The sequence below is a fragment of the Cavia porcellus genome, unplaced genomic scaffold (genome assembly GCF_034190915.1).
Source record: "Cavia porcellus strain 051 isolate PalLab524CR breed Dunkin Hartley unplaced genomic scaffold, mCavPor4.1 scaffold_1, whole genome shotgun sequence".
In the NCBI taxonomy this organism is placed as follows: Eukaryota; Metazoa; Chordata; class Mammalia; order Rodentia; family Caviidae; genus Cavia; species Cavia porcellus.
In genome coordinates this window covers 238,945,451-238,962,507 of record NW_026947484.1, presented here as the reverse complement: position 1 = coordinate 238,962,507, position 17,057 = coordinate 238,945,451, and the positions used below count along the sequence as shown (strand labels likewise).

Genomic DNA, 17,057 nt, shown 5'->3' with positions numbered 1-17,057 from the left:
ATTTCACAGGCAGGACCTGGAGTCGTGACCCTATTCTCCATTCAGAGTATAGAGAACTCACCTCAGAACTGAAGCAAGGTGGCGTGGGGGACAGACACACATCCCGACAGCGCTGGCTCCGTGTAGTGTAGGTGTTAAACACTGCAGCGGTTTGTCTTGTCATAGTTCTAAGGCCTGTATTTAGTGATGCCATCTGAGTGCAGAATCCTGGCTTTTCTTGCACACCTAAGAGCACTTTCTGCACACAGAGGTGGTGAATCCATGCCCTAACCTGCTTTTCCTGAAGCCAGAATGGGGAGGAAAACACTGGGAAGCTGTCCCACCTGCCTCCCCTCAGCAGGGCCAGAACCAGCGCACGACTCTGCTGAAATACGGCTGTCTCTGCCGCTGCTACCGGCTCTCAGGCTGCTCATAACATCTATTAGTTCGGACCATGACTAGAAAACAAAGCCTGAAAACGGAGAGGCAAACCAGCTTTCATTTTATGAGACTGAGATTATCCGTGTGAACTGTTCTCTGTCTCTAATTCATGTTTTAATTTCCTTCTCTCAGCTTACTGTTTAGTACTCCAGTCTGTGCTTGGCTTTCTTCTTAAGCTCAGCATCTTAGCTAACTTCCAAAATTCCTGTTCAGGGATAATGTGAAAGCCAACCAGGACTAGAGGAATAGCATAAAAGTTCTGTAGCTTGGTGTGGTCTCATCTCCACTTCATCACTTCCTGATGGTCTATGTTCTTCAAATTAACTTTTTTCTCTTAGGATTCTTAGCCCAGATGGAATCCTTGAAACAAAAGCTGAAACTCTAAGACAGAGTCTCAGGAGATGCTCAGCTTTCCAGAGGACACTGCTCGCAGTGACAAATGAACTGTCACAGTGAAACTTTGTCAGTTCCGATGTTCAAACCAAGCACCAACTCTGAAGTGCGGGCCATGTGGCTTCTGAATTTTGAACTCATAAAGATAGAAGACTGGTGACACTGGGTGACGTCATTTTTAGGTAGATGTATTGATATTTAAAATTGCTTCCTATTGGTGGAAATAGGCCATTGATCTTTCCAGAAATTAATTGCTTCACTTCTATGAGTTCTCCTTTACCATTTGGTGTAGCTTTAGCAGAAATGAAAGAATGCATGTTTTTTCTTTTCACTGATTCCTTGGCAGGACCCGCGTCTGTCTTCTGTTATTTAATACGGACAGCGGCACAGTTGGGGTTACTATTGCTCACATGCAGTGATGGCGGTGAAAACCTTGACGCTGAGGGAGAACAGAAGTATGCTATAAATGACGGAGTATCATCTGAAAAGAGGCAAAGCACCGCTCCGATTACATGTGCGATTAGATTTCTTCTTTCCCGGACAGAGCATCTCAGCTGCTCCCTGCTCAGTGTTTTCTTAACCTCAATGATGATTTATAGGCAGATTGAGGACAGGTGAACATCAGGCCGGTGTGATACGGCTGCAGGAATCAAGACGCGACCAGCTCTGCAGAAGATGCTTGCTCCTAATCACCGTGCTGTCAGTCACTGGATCTAGGGGAGAAGCTAGCGAGTGGTAATGTCGAGCCATTTGGCTCGAGAGTTCAAGGGTTGCAGAATCACAGCTGCTTCCCTGACAAACCATAAGGGCAAGATTGCTGCAGAATGCGACTTATGAGAGGTGAGGGAGGACTGAAACGAACCTGGAAAATCAGAGCTGCCTTCATCTGCAGAGCCAGCACCTACTGCAGAATAAATAGACACAGGCAAATTCCACAAAGGCTCCTGTCCCTCGCCGGGCCAGGGTCTTGAAGAGAGACCTGTGATCTTCTGGTTGGTCAGCTGCAGGGCCGAACCCACAATGGTTCCTAGGCTAGATTACTGGTGCTTGGCTTCCCCTAGGCAAAAGCATCTCCCTGGACTGGTAAAGAGGACAGGCAGGGAAGGGCCCACCCCATAGACAAGACAGGGCATTATGGGCCACATAATGGACTTAGGAGAGGCTTGAGATGCACAGGAGCTTTCTGGTCTGCTCCATGTCTCTTCCTTTCATTAACACACAGATTATCACTTCCTGACTCCCATGAGCTTCCTGACTATAAGGAAAACATTTCTCTCATCATCAGCTAATGAGGACATTTTGTCCCGGTAATCCCTGAAGAAGGGTACTCCTCCCCTAATTAATCAACAAATATTTATGGAGCAGCTTTGGCACACAATCCAATTCCCATTCCTTGGGGCCTCCTGCCCTCCCCCACGTTCTCCTGGAGATTCCTCTGACTGGTACTTTTGCAGTATGTGTGCTGTGCTCTGTGATCCTTACACAGCCACATGGCTGATTCTCTCAATGCACTGAACACTCTCAAACTCGGAGACTATATATCATGCATCTCTGTAAGTCTAGAATCAGTCCTGGTTGTGTGAGAAATAACCGAATGGATGAATGCATACATGGTTCTCATCTCCTTGGCCCTGCGACAGGTGGAAGAAAAATGGAAGCTGGATCCTCTACTTCTCAAGGAACTCACAGTCTAGATGGGCATTGACTGAGAATAAATACAGCAGAGAGTTAATTACCAAACAGATCCGTGTCATGAATATCTCAAACACTGGCTGGAGGGATTGGCCGGGTGTGCACTTGTAGGGCTGCAGTTGCACTGGGCGGCTGGAAATCACAGTGTGCATCCCCAGGAGATGACAAGGATTCCCGAAGCTCTCAGCTCTCCGCTTGTCCCTCCAAAGAGGCAGAAAAATATAGGGCTCACATCTCACGTGCAAAGTTTGTTATGTTTTTCTCAGTGTTATGCAAGTTTTTGGACCGGGGAATGTGACGGTAACAAGGACACTGTAAGCATTTTCTGGGAGTGGCCTGTCCCAGCAAGGAGGCCTTCTCTGCTGTCTGTTCTTTCTGTAAGTGAGCTATCTACAGCAACCCTTACAGAACGGAGCATGTAAAGACATAAAGAAATTTCAAGGGTCTGACTCAAAGACAGCGAACTTATTCAGTGCCTCCATGGGACCATGGAGGATGCCCTGTCCCCGTCTGGATGCAGAGCACTGTCTTCCTCTGATGCTGCTCAGCACTTTCTCTAGTTACCCTGTCGGAGTTCATGGGCCACAGCCAGAACCGCTGTGCGTCTGCACATATGGTTCTCAGAGCTGTGGAGAGAGAGACCTGCCCAGCGTGGCAGTGGTGCTGACCTCCATCCCGAGCGTGCACTCAGCCAGCCATTTGCCAAGGCAGAGGATAGACTGAATGAAGCCGGAAGAGATGAGTCCATAAGACCAAAGTTTAGGCCTAGTGTAAAGCACGCAATTTCTGCTCCTTGTTTTCTTTTATGTGGTTTCCATGGGGATCATAACTGGGATGATCATTTAGCCTAGAAAGCGGAGGGCAGGTGTTGGGAGTGGAGAGACCAGGCAGAGGAGTTGCCTCCAGAGCTGACGCGGGCTGGTGACCCTAGAGGTCTTGTGACTCCAGGAGCGACACTGAGATATTTGTGAACACAAACAGTGGCCGCCATGGAGAAGGCCTACTGGGTCATGCTCTGTACCCCAGCAGAGGGCTTCCTCATGCAGCTCTTCACGCAGGGGCGGGAGCAGCGTCCTCTTTGGCCTCCAGAAGGAAGTGACCTGGCATTTCACAACAAAGGGCATCAGGAGGCTCTCAGGGGGTGGAAATGAGGGTGATGTTGAGTGGGTGCCACTCCTAGGTAAGTCTTGGTTTTCTCGAGTGAAGATTAAAGACTTGAAAAAAAATGGCTTCTGAATATTTGTACAGCCAAGATGAACTGTGAGTTGTGGCTTCACAGTAAGTCTCAGGAGACAGCACCGGTGAGGTTCAAGTGCGGGCTAGGCTCTCTGGAGGGGGACAGTTCCAGGTAGGACAGCTGATACCCTTGGTCACTGGTACAGCCCACTGAGGTGGCTTAAACAATTCATATTAGCAAGGGAGAGAGACATCTATCATTCATTTATTCTGCCATTAATTGAACCATTGATCCAATAAACACTTCTAAAAATGTTTTTATTTATTTATTTTAGTGAAACATGGTCTTACTATGTTGTATAAACCAACCTTGATTTTCTATGCTTAGGAAACCTTCCCGTTTCAGCTTCCTCAGTGGATGGGATCACCACACCAACATGCCTAGTTCAATAGATGTTCTCCAGTGCCTCCTGCAGCGGGCTCTGTACTGACGCTGTGTGAAACCCAGAAGTGGAAATAGACTCAGTCCTGGTTCTCAGGTCCCAGAACAGGGGTGATAACTCGGGGTGCAGGGGGCCACTGCAGAGAGGCAGACTGAGAGGGAAGGTTCCCTGACAGTGTTCTCAGAGCTGAATTTGGGGAACTGATTGGACTTTGACAAGAATGGGTGCATGGGGCAGCGACAGGCAGGGAAGGGTGCTGTTGGGGGCCGCGTGGGAAGGGGACCCCAGTGGGGATGGAGAGGGGAAGGAAGGGAAATCCTTCTGCCTCCCGACTCTTGTGCTATACACGGAGAAAAGACTGCCAGTGCGACTTGAGTCACAGAGAATAAAGAAGCCTGAATTGAGAATCTCTTTCTGTGTCTGCCGTGTTCTGGAGCTGTGTGCATCTTGCCTGGGGTGTATTCTACAGTTTGTGTACGCTTATTATCCATCATAATCATCATAATTAATAAAACTTTTTAAAGGGGGCTTTAATCACGCTTGTGCTTTGCTTCCAAACACATAATAAAAGGAATTACTTATAAAAGTGACAAATTTATTCCTAATTATACCATTATTTTGTTATGCGATACAAGTAAAGCAATCTTTGAAGCTGGAAAAATGTCTCACGCAGAATTAATTAGAATAGTACATGGTTTGGAATTAGGCAATTATTTTATTGATATTTCACAAGTAGAACTTTATAAGTGCACCTCAAATATTTTCATTGTTGCTAGTAAATACTTATTTTAAGCACTTACTGGTAGGAATTCCAAAGATAAACTTCCACTGTTCTTGAACCGTATAAAAATATTTTAATCTGAGAGAAAATTTCTAGGATGCAGGAGTTTCTGTGGCCTCACAGAAATTTCAAGGAAACAGAGGTCAGTGCTCAAAAGACTTGCTGCTTGCTGACCAGCTCAGCAGCAGAAGGGCTGTGAGACCGGGAAGGCGCGTGAGACCTGAAGGAGCCCAGGTCACACCAAGGAGCAAACAGGGACTCCAGAGTACAGGGTAGTGCAGGTCGCGTGGGAAGTCACAGCTGAGGCTGTAATTCTCATTGTGGGACTCTCATTCCTATGTTCTTACTTTCTTTTAAAAATGTAAGCTTGAGGCTGGGTGTTTAGAGGTGCATGCCTATAATCCCAGCTCTCGGGAGGCTAACCCAGGAGGGTCACCATGAGTTCGAGGGCAGCCTGGGCTACACAGTGAGTTCAAAGCTAGCTAGAACTACATAGCTAGATCTTGTCTCAAGAAACAAAACAAAAAACAGTAAATTTGCTTTTTAAGTAAGAAAAGCAATACCTCCTTACCTCTCAGCTCTCATCTCTAATGCTCTTTCCTACTGTCTTCTAACCCAAACCCACACTAAATTCTTCACTTCGCTTCTGCTGTAGATCTAATAGCCTATGCGTGGGTCAAGGGTCCTAATCTCATACATATGAAACTTGCCTCCTTCCTCAAATATACCAAAGGCTAAGTTCTCTTCTACTGTCCTGCCTTAAGCAGCCCTTATGCACAGCTGAGCACATAGCGAGCTGCTATACTTATGTGGAAGAGTCACCAAGCCCACATCTGCTGGCCGGGGTGCAGGAGACTGCTCCTCAGGAAGTTTTACAGGAGGAAACCTGACTTGGAGAGAAGTGCTGGTGGGGTGGGGGCCACGCTTGGCAGACGCACCATGGAGAGACAATTGCCAGCTCTCCTAGGCCTCTGTGGGGTGCGATAAGCTCATGCATTGACTGCAGCCTGGGCTGTGGTTCTGGAGCCCTCTGAGAAAATAGCAGCCTCTTTGTCCCCTGTCTCATTAAGAAGAAGCCTTCTTTTTCACAGGGTGTGTATGTCTGAGAATACACATGCAAACAAAATGCCCTGGCTGCTGAAGACATGGGAATTGGATCATTGGCTTCACATTGCAAAAGAGCAAGAAAAGGCTGGAGAGACAGAGAGAAAATAGGCAAGGGGGCCACGGTGATATAAAATCTGTAAACTCTGTCTTTCCAGGAGCACCCCAGGGAGTGTGCGTGCTCACCTGAGCTCAGGTGTAAGATGCGTTCCTCCCTCTGCATGCGGAAGGTGGGGCAGCCTCAGTGTTGGGCCTCCGTGTCTTCAGTTCTAAGATGAGGGAGTTGGAACAGCAAGTCCACAGGGCTCCCGAGGGCGTGCACTGTAGTTAGCCCCAGCCTGCAGGTGGCTTGGCTTTGGCCAAAGGCTCAGGCACGGGAGATCAGAGTGGCTGGAATAATAAACATGTTCTCCGGTCCGGCCTGGCAGCCTGCTTAATCATCACAGCTCCCTGGCAGCTTGGATTTGCTACCTAATATTTAACCTAAACCTTTTTCCTGCTTTTGTTTTAGTTCATCCTCACTTGCTCAGTTCTATCAATCTACCTGTGCATTTCTATGCCGCCGCTCAGAGAGCGCTTAGCACCTGTCCTCCTGAGCAACGAGGTTAATATTGAAGGCAAAATCCATTTCGGAGAGATAATGTGCTATAGACCTTTCAGAAGAGCTCTCTATGATAATGAGGAATGAGTTACCATGCTGAGGTTGTTTAAATGTCATTTATTTTAACAAGTGACACTCTGAATTTATTTAAAGTTGAGTAGAATGAAGGAAGGGTGGAAAGTTTTAAAGTTTCATGAAACGATAATAGAACTGCACAGCAAGGAGGCCGGAAAGACGGGCCGAATGAATGGCATTTCTGATGACAGGTCCCGGAGACGCTGCGCTGGCTGGACCTTCCTGGAAGTTCCGGAAAGCCAGCGAGGACGTGAAGAACGAGAAGTCTCTGGAGGTACCTGCCACCTCTGTTCCTTCTGGCTCTTGTGCCTGTCTGTGCATGTGTGTGCACAGACGTGTCAGCAAGGGGACGCATGCCAGTGAGTCGGCTGGGAGGGAGCATCCCCTTTGCCATCTGCGGCCCTATTTAGCTCCTCACCGCTTGGGGGGCTGTGGGTGCCGAGGCAGACGCCCCTTGAGTGGCTCAGGCTCCCTTCTTTGGCTGTGGCTTTCTGAGAAAGAAGACCGGAAGGAAGACTGGGGCTCCTTCTCATCTCCATCCATGAGGGCTCAGGAAGTCAGACAGAAAGCCATTCCGGTTCGTTGGACAGTGTTTGGAGCAGATATGGCCAAGCCCCTCTGGGGGAGAAGTGAGCGGCAGAGGAGTTGCTGGCTACTTTGTGAGTGGATTCAGAGGATTCCGAGCTCTGCGGGGTGCAGATGGAGGTGTTTTGATTGTAAATAACTGGAACTAACTTAATTGAGAAGCACGCGAGTGGACGCAAGGTAGACTTGGGGTCTGAGTTCTGGGTCCTTCGTAGGACGTACAGTCAAGAGGTCAGGGGCATGGCAGGAGGGAATGAACAGCCGGCAGGAAGCCTCGCAGTGGGGCTGCTGTCTACACCCTTCCTCTCTGTCTTTCTGTTTATTTTCTCTCTCTGTTCGTTCTTTACCTCTCTAGATACACTTCGGGCAGAAAGTGCCCAATGACATCCCAATCTGTATCCTCTTGATCCGGCCCCAGCTGGTTACATCTGAATTCTACTCCATACTCCCATAGGGAGAATCTGATGGGTTGGGTTCAAGTTGAGAGCCTGTCGCCTTGGGTTTGTGATGTGCACACTGTGTGCGTACAAAGATATCATACTGATCCCTATTAATATGCACAGTTAATACATGTTAGTGAAAAAGAGCCTGCCTTCCATGGCTGTCTCTTTCTTGTCGTTGTGACTAGTGTTTTAAATAAATTGTTTAAATCACTGTATATGAAAAACATAGCAAAAACATTTATGGCCAACAAAACAAGGCCAAATCTATATCTATATCTATATCTATATCTATATCTATATCTATATCTATATCTATATATCTATATCTATATCTCTGTCTTTTGGGGCTCATTCCAATGAATGGAATATACATTTCTTCTTAGAAAGTGGCCTCCCAGATGGACAGATATCACAAGATATTTCCAACTTCCAAGTCAGCAGAGAATATCAGAACAGGCATGAAACTGAACACAGCCCCAGCAGCAGTCTTATTTTCCCGGAGATGGAAGATGCAGATGGTAGTTTGCCAGCCTAAGTGAAACACCATCTGAAGGTGGGTGATTGTATGAAGACTTCAAAACATTTTTAAAGTTAAATAAGTTATTTTCTTTTCATTCCAATCAATTCCCTTATTTGAGCATTTAAAATAATTATAGGGTACAGGTAAATTATATACTATACACATAGTAAATTATAACCCATCTCCATCAGTTAATATTTATTGAGCAATGAATGGGCAAAATTTGCCAACTTGGGGATGCAAGACCTGAGCGTAATTAAGTATTTTGGCTGGGAAAGATTAGAGCTGCCTTTTCCCAGGCATCCCTCCTGCTGCTCCCCAGTGTATGTGAGGGGAAACGCTAACACTTAGCTTATCTCTCAAGTTGTTTACACAGGAAAAATCAATTACTTTAAATATTTTAGATCTTATTTCCCAGTAACTAACCAATGAAAATTTATGGTGGGCTTAAAAGCCAGATGGAGGAATCAGATTTGACTTTGTTCACGTTTTCATCCCCAGGGCTTCTGCTGGGTCCTCACGGGCAGGTGTAAGTCATGCTGTGTGGACCCTGACCACCCAGTGCTCATGGACAGTGGCCACTGAGGTCAGCAGCTGAGGAACTGGGGAACTATTCTCTTCGGCACTGCTGCGGCTCTGATGGGGCTAAGCCAAGAGGGCCGTAGCTGGGCAGAAAAATGCAAATCACAGCGTGTCTATGGCTTTCACAATTGCAAATATAGATGAAAAATTGTTTAGCTAATTATAAAACATTTTAAAATCCAGAACTCAAGGATTGGAGCAAACATTTTTGTACGAATTGTTATAGCCCTGCAGGGAGACAGGATGGTGCCAGGTGCTGCAGCAGAGAGTTTGCCAACTCTCTGTGGGCATTTCTCTCCACAAAAGGGATTGGCACATAAAGCTGAAGGAGGATCCGAGTCTCTGCAAACCACTCTCCCTGGAAGGGAGAGAAGAGCAACCTTGAGAGGCTCAAGGTTGTTTAGGGCAAATACAATGGCAATGGGGACTTGGGCAGAAGGTGCATGGATCATCCAGGTAATCTGACTGACAGCAGATTTCCTGGCCGAATCTGAGAAATCTGCTGCCCCCTTAGTAGTATTAAGCATGTGACCAACTTGCCCAGGACATCTCCAATTCCTGGTTGTCTGCACTGGACTGATGGATTTTTGTCTCCTATCACACAGGTATCAGTTTGCACAATGAGATTAGGAACTACCTTGTGTTAAGAAGGAAGCAAATCTCCAAGATACCCATGTAGAATCATTTGTAAGCCTTGTATGTTCTATGTTTCATCCCATATTGCATTTCTGACAACACTACACATAGAAACTCTTGGAGAAATACCAATTTTTCAAAATTCCACCTTATCCTGTTCCACTCCAAGTTTGCTACTGTGAATCTTACAGTGTCACAGGATGATAGATATCACCTAGGTTATGACTGCTCGTAAATACTGACATTTCTGTTCAAGATGGTCACAGATGTTGGGGCAGAAACAGAAGGGATCCTAGATTTTCTAACTCCCTGGTCACTGTTTTTCACTCTCTACAGAGAGCAACGCTAACACTATGACAAGTGGTGGTCTCCGGGGTGGAATCGGGGAGTCACAGTGATATTCCTGTCACCTAGCACAAGCCAGGCTGTGGTCTGTGTCCAGAATTCTTATAAAATCTTGGCAAAGAGGACGATACTAACATGCATGACCTGGAGTGTGGTTCTTCTGCTAGGTGACTGGATTGCATTTCCCCTCCCTCCTTGTGATCTCTGCTTGTGATTTGTCAGTGAGACATGTCTAAGAACCACCTAGCAGATTAGTGAGTTCTTGTTGTGTCTTTGGATGATAGACATGTTGACAAACAAACTGAAAGGGACGACCCTGTCTCATGTGGGTGGCAGCACCTGATAAGCTTGTAGCTTGGACAAAATAAAAAAGAGAAAGAAACAGGAAATGTTTTCCTTTTGTGGAAGAGTTCCAGCCTTTGCCATCCATTGTCTTGGACACTGGTCTCAAATTTCTGCAGCCTTACAACACGAACTCTTAAATCTTTCAATGGAGACTGGCACAGGTGACTCTACAATGTGAGTGCCACGCCTTTGGTCTTTGATTGTCATGGGATTGTCTGAGTCCCAGCACATGGACAGTCATTTTGGATTCCCTTGTCTCTGATCCCACAGAAGGCTATTGTGATTCTCCAACTCTGACCTGTCCACTTCCTTAGTAAATACCTTGACTCTATTACCCTAGAGAACCGTAACCAGTACACTCCCCCTTAGTTGGGTCTGTATTTCTCTACTTATAAAGTGAGGGCAATATGGTGGATATTTTGAAAACTGTAGAAAAAAATTTTTTTTAAAGAAAAATGCTCAAAACTTGATACTTAAAACAGATAACAACATCACAGGCTATGATTTCCACCAGAGACCTTTAGTGGAATTACAGTGAGTGGCCCCTTCCTGGACTTGTTTGACCTCAAACCTAGGGACTTCAGGGCTATCAGGACTGGAGGTCACCTATACCTGGTCACTGTGTGACATGTAGGCAAAGGTCTAGCTGGTCAGATAATAGAAAAAAGAAAGTGAGTAGGAAAAACAATAGGTAAAAATCAGTTAGGTTCTATATTAAAAAAAAAAAATTGAAGAAAGGTCCTGGGCAGCATGTCCATAATGCACATTTTGGGGTTTGCGTTAGTTAGACCTCGTACAGATTTGCTTACATGCCCTTGGTTTCCCTTTCACTTCCCAGCTGGAACTGTGGGGTGTGCTGCTGTGTTGCAGTAGAGAAGACGCATCTGTGTCCTGAGGAAATGCCAGCAGAGGAACAGGAGATGAGGGATCCAACACGGCTCGCACATACAATAAATGACACGAGAGGCGACAGACTTGTAACATGTCCTTAATGTAATCACAGCTGCGTTCCATGGGATCTCAGTGTGGACATGAAATGAGGCTTTCTCAATGTGAAATCAAGAGTGGGCTGTGTGGACTGCGTCCTTTGGAAATCTAACACCCTCTAATGCACCTGGAGAACATCAGTGCGATCAAGGGACTTGGCTGAGTCAGGCTCCCCACACAGCTGAGTGGCCTGATTCCTGGCAGTCACATTCTTGTTGAAAAACCCCACACAGTGCCTTCCAAGAGCATGCGTGTTGGAGGGAGGACTGAGTCTCCAGGCTGATGCCAGGAGACATCTGCCTTACTAGGCCGTGTGTGGCCTGCGTGAGTGCCTCTCCAGGGAATCATTTTACACCTCCTGTATATTTGATTTATAAAGTGGGTTTGATCTTTGTTCCTTTTCTTCAGCAAAGGAAAGTTACTTACATTTTAAAGGATGCTTGCCTTGCTGGTGTTTCTTACCCCCCTGGATTCCGTGGCTTTTTTTCTGTTTCTTATCACATTCAACCTGTCTCATAGGCATTTGTGTCTGAGGTTTGTTTTCCCCAGCAGACTGTGAACCTTTTGATATTAAGGTCCAGTTTGTAATCATTTTGTAATCCTTCCTTATGCCTTAGCACACAGACTGGTAAAGAGGTGACTTTAGCTGTGGCTAGTGAACTAAATTGAAACCTTTCTTACTTGCAAGCAGGACCGTTCTTCTGGAAAAAATTCTCTATAGGAATTTAATTAATCAATTTTTCTTGTTTATGTTACCTCTGCTTTAACTCAAACTATAACATGTTTATTAACTGTAAGAAGATTCTAGGAAAACCTTCTCTTACTGGATTTTCAATTTAAGTTTACAAATAAGTTCTATGCTTACCAAAATTTGCTATCATTTCAATTTTCTTGATAAATTATATTTAGGATTAAACATCGAACACCCTTGTCTGCACTTCTTCTGTAACTTTAACTCAGAGGTTTGGAAGTTCACTTTTAAATAGTAAAATCACAAGAACTACTAGCTGATTTCAGTTCACATTACGTAACTCATGAGATGTGGGAGAAGGGCAACTTTGAGGATCTTAGCCGTTTGGGATTAAGACCTAATACCAGAACATCATGGTGAGATCACGAGGAGACAGTTGTTCCAGTATTTTGTAACCTGAAGAAACATTTGTAAATGAAAGGGGCTTGGGGAAATAAAGGTGGAGAGAATTTGAAGTACAAATGTCTCTTCATCCTAATAAATCAGGGTGGGCACATAGCTCAGTGGCACAGTACCTGCCTGGCAAGGTCCTGAGTTTGATTCTTGGTACAAAAATAAAATCAGTGCTGGGAAAGGAATTTCACAATGAACTTGGTCTATGTTCAATCTAGGATCTGAATGCAGTAATCAAGACTGGCCCTCCATAGGAGTTAGGGCTAAAAGAGGTGTCACTATCCAAGCCAACAGGGGTTTCATGGCGAGAGAATACCATTTATAATAAGAGAATTGAGCCTCCAAGAATTTTCAGATGGTGGACAGGAATCCACAGTATCTGCACCTGTGACTTTCCCGCCTGTGGTCTCCACACTGTGCCATGATCCAGAGCTCCAAGTCTTTGGTAGAACCATGGAAAGCAGAAGTTATAACAAAGACACAGAATAAATAATGAAAAAGGAAAACAATTCCACCAAAATCTCTCTGCGAGGCTGTGTGGTGAGGTAACCTTGTTCTGCTCCCACAGAACAAGCCAACTCTAAGAGGAACGAGTTGCTTCCCCTGACTCTGCACATGCCACAGAATGAGCTGAAAGGCAGTGTGACTTCCAGAAGATCTGGCTTGGTCACTCTGAGGGTTTTCACCTTTGGTGGATCCTGGCACCCGTGGAGCACCTGTCAGGGCAGGGGCAGCTGGGGCCATGGAAGTGTCAGTGTGTCAGTGATGCTGATGTGAACATCGTATGTCCTTCTTGAAGATAAGAGGTGGATGGTGACACCTGTGAATGCGGTGCGGTGACCCAGACCTGGTGGGCATGATGGAAAGCAGTTAGCTTTGTGGATGGCAGTCACGTCACCTAGGAGGACTGGTTGGTACACCACTATAAAATTTGGGGAAATAGCTGTGAACAAATGAGAAATCAGTTCTAGAAAATGGAGAGGACATTTTTCATGACACATACTGGAGCAAAAATCCAGTTTGTGGAAATACAGATGACACAAAGCCAAGAGGAACTGAACTTCTACACTGTTTTAAATAGGAAAAGTCTACAGGGACTGGACCAGGTGGTCCCAGCGACATCCTGTGGTTTCAACAGAAGTAGGAAATCAATCTGAAGAGAGTGGACAAGGATGCCCATCAGGACCTGGGATCCCACAGAGCCTGTGCCCATTATCTGAAAAGTGGACCAGGATATGCTTTGTGTGTCTTCCATTTCCCACTGCCCAGAACCACAGCTTTCTGGGGCTCAGGCAAATGCCCCCCTGTTCCTGAGAATTCACATTTCACAACAGTAACACAAGATGAGTTACAGATAGTTCAGCCCCAGGCAGCTTAAGCCAGGGACAGTCAAGCAGGCCTCCGTCACAGGCAACGCCGGGCCTCTTTATTTCCTTAACCTGGGACTTTTATTTCTGAGCCAAGAAGATAACACATCTTAATAGCAAGCAGCTGAGTTAACTAGATAAAAGGTTTCATAAACAGTTAGTGAAATCTTGAAATCAGAGAAAGCGCAGATTCTCAGTCTTGCCTTGCTTGACTGGATCTAAATGTACATCACCAAAGCAGCACAAAGCAGATGGCGAGATAGGCAGCCAGGCTCCCGAGAGCCAGCTCACAGGCTTCCCTGCCTTCCTTCCCTCCACAGCTGGTACTGAAAGTTTCCACTCAGTGTATGGCCAGAGATAAGAGATGCCCGGAGCATCCGTCAGCTAGAATGGTCTTAATGATCCACCCAGTGACGATTGCATTAAACTAAAGAGGACATGAAGCTCATAAAAGACCATGTTTATATAGTAGCAATGGTACAAAGATAGGAAACCTAAAGCCTTTACATCCACTGGTAAGTAATAGGGCTAAAGTTAATGTACAAATGTAAGGAATGAATTGGAATTAAAAAAAAAAAAAGTGGTCTGTAGTGAAGAGGCCAGGATCATAAATTATGCAAGTTCTATGATTCAAGGGGAATGATGTGCAAACACAGTCAGAAAAACTCTGCTGAATGGAAGAATGCAACCTGGAGATGACAGCACAGGAAACCCGGGGGACAGGCTTCAGTGAGGATGGGGCTGGAAATGGCAGTGGGGGACCTGGATTAGGAGCCAGGAACTGGGGAGCCGGTGACCTCCAGATTGACCACACAGAGCCAGAAGAGTTCATGTGAAACACAAATTCAAGGAAATTCCGATTATTATGGCCGCAGTTAGAAGACAGAATATCAAAGGAGGTATCCAGGGGAAAGTGATTGATTCTGAACAAAGAAAAATTAAAGATCAAAAGCAAGAAGATAAAGGAAATCACACTGGTTTTGGACAAAGACTGCATGCATTCCAAACCTATAAATAGATAAATAGGAGGAAACTTTCTGCAAAAGTTAATGAAATGGAGCAACAACAGAGATATGGAAAATAATGATTATGTGACGATGGGAATAAAGCCAAGTGCTTTACCACATCAGTTAAGGGAACAGCAGGCTCCAAAGCAGAGACAAAAATAATATGACTTCTGAAGACCCAACGTTTACAAGACAACATCAAAGAACGGAGGGAAACATGTGCTTCTCACTACTAATCCGACTTTACATGAAATACTACAAAAACAGAAAAGGACTTAAATACACAAAAATGATTCAAATTGCAAAACAAATTCTTCAAAGCTGTGTGCGCTTCACAGAGACAAGGCTCACTCCTTTCTGGGTCCCCTCTGAGCCTCACATTCTTTTTCTCGTAGGTGACCACACTAGTAGGGTGCTCGGCCACTCTGTAAGCCTTAAAAAGCCTGTGGTGGGGACAGAAGGGTCCAGGGTGCTGCTTTCAATAAACCCTCATGCAGACTCGGCTTCCTTGACAGCCAGGAGGACAGAGAGTTGCTCACCGTGCCATTTCCAGCCTCCTCCTCCTCCTGATTTCTGACACTAATGAGTAATCTGTCCGTAGCGTTCGGCCGGACACACCTGCTGAGCACACAGTTGGATGAACAGTTGGACTGAAGGATTCCGCGTCCCCCATGACCTCCTCCTTCTCAGTTACCAAGCCACGGAAGATACTAATGTTCTTCCCGATGTCATTAATTAGCCGTGCTTGACTGGTTGTGAGTGGCACCACTGAATTTTTTTTCTTGAATGCTCTTGTTTTGACATCTGATTATTTACCCTGCATCTTCCGTGCCCAGCAGAGTGCTTGGCTCAGTTTTAGTAGTGAGAAGAAAGGGCCCTTCCCATCCCACTTGCCTTCTTGTCCAGTTCACTGCGCCGATCCCTGCTCCCCTGTGCCTCCTCTGACAGCTGCCCTCTCTCCTCTCCACACCAGCTCTGAACCGAGAGGTACCCCAGGGCTTGTTCTTGGGTTTTCCTTAGCTCACTTTGCTTTATCTTTTGTTTGCTCACTTCTTTGTCTTTTTCTTTCTTTTTTCCTTTAAGAAAAGAAAATCTATTTTAGAGCTGGGTAGCTTAGCAAAAGGATACAATTTTATGAAAAGGAGTAATTTTTGTTTTTGCTTTGTTTTATTTTAATAAACTTGTTTAGCTTTGTTTGTTTAGACAAACTTGTCTTTGTGAACCCAGAACTCAGGGTCTCAATTAATTCCTCCTAGATTCTTTTTCTTTGAGGATGAAATCCTAGAAATAGGGCTTCCCACAAAACGCCTTTAACAATGCAAATTATAGACTAGAATAACATGTATATAAGGGAAATTAGAGAAAATTAATAAAAATATTAAAATATTCTTCAATTTGGTAAAAACCAAATTGAAACACATGTTACCAGTACAATGGAGCATGATTTCTACTTATTTATGATTATAATCCCACTATTCACTAAAAGCCTGTCCTTCCTTCTCATCCTAAATTTATCATGTTGACTTATAAACTTCTGGCAAAAATTTTATAGACTGTCATTCTATGATTTATTTTTTAATTTTTGATAAGGTAGCATATAGTTCAAAAAGTTAAATAATTTTTAAGTTATCTTATGATAAAATGCCACTTTATGTCTGTTGTACGTAGAAGTTTTCTGTTGTTGGCGTGACCAAGTACACCAGCTCAGTGGTTTACAATAGCGCACATGTATTGTCTCACAGTTCTGTAGGCCAGAAGCTCAAGATTGGCTTGAGCAGCCTAAAATCAAGGTGTCAATAGGGCATGTCCCTTCCTGATACTGCAGGGTCCATCTGTCTCCTCATAACATTAGTGAGGAGACAGATCCTTGCCTTAGGATCCCTGCTGGTGGTCACTTAGAGCTCCTGTCCTCTGCATGGTCTCCTATGGCTCACATCAGGAATAGGACATCGGAGTCTTCTCTCCTCAGGCTGATTCCCTGAACTTTTTAAAATCAATTTTAGGGTTCACATGATCAGATCTGGCCATCTTGATAACCTCCTGCTCTCTGGGTCCTTAAACATTAGCCATCTGAGCAAAGTCACATTTGCAAAGTCCTTTTGCTTTGACACAGCCTCCAGGAATTACAGCTTGGATATCTTTCAGGGTAGGGGCATTATTCCTCCTACATACCATGCTCCCCCACATTCAGCTGTGTATATACTTAATGGGGACTTACCTCTTTGTATCTAAATAACATTCTGAATTAGAACTTGATTTTTTTTAGAGTTTTTGCATTTATTAGTTATAGATGATTCAGCTACCTTTTGCACTCTATCTCCCATGAAATACATCACTTTCTAGATCCCTTTTTATCACAATATGGTTGAATTAGAATGGATAAAATAGCTTTTACATTAGAACAATCATAA

At 44.9% G+C, this 17,057-nt stretch overlaps 1 long non-coding RNA gene across 2 annotated transcripts in view; it reads left to right on the top strand.

The window, feature by feature from the left end:
• The window catches only part of LOC111757716 (uncharacterized), a 96,034-nt gene extending 79,800 nt beyond the window's left edge, over positions 1 to 16,234 (top strand). The window contains exons 4-6 of one of the 2 annotated variants that reach the window (XR_010041522.1): positions 6,877 to 6,959; positions 8,152 to 8,266; positions 10,980 to 16,234. This is a non-coding gene — a long non-coding RNA (uncharacterized LOC111757716). Of the gene's footprint in view, positions 1 to 6,876; positions 6,960 to 8,096; positions 8,267 to 10,979 lie in introns of both variants that reach the window. The other variant, XR_002791998.2, reaches the window with a different exon arrangement.
• Positions 16,235 to 17,057: the final 823 nt, after the last annotated feature.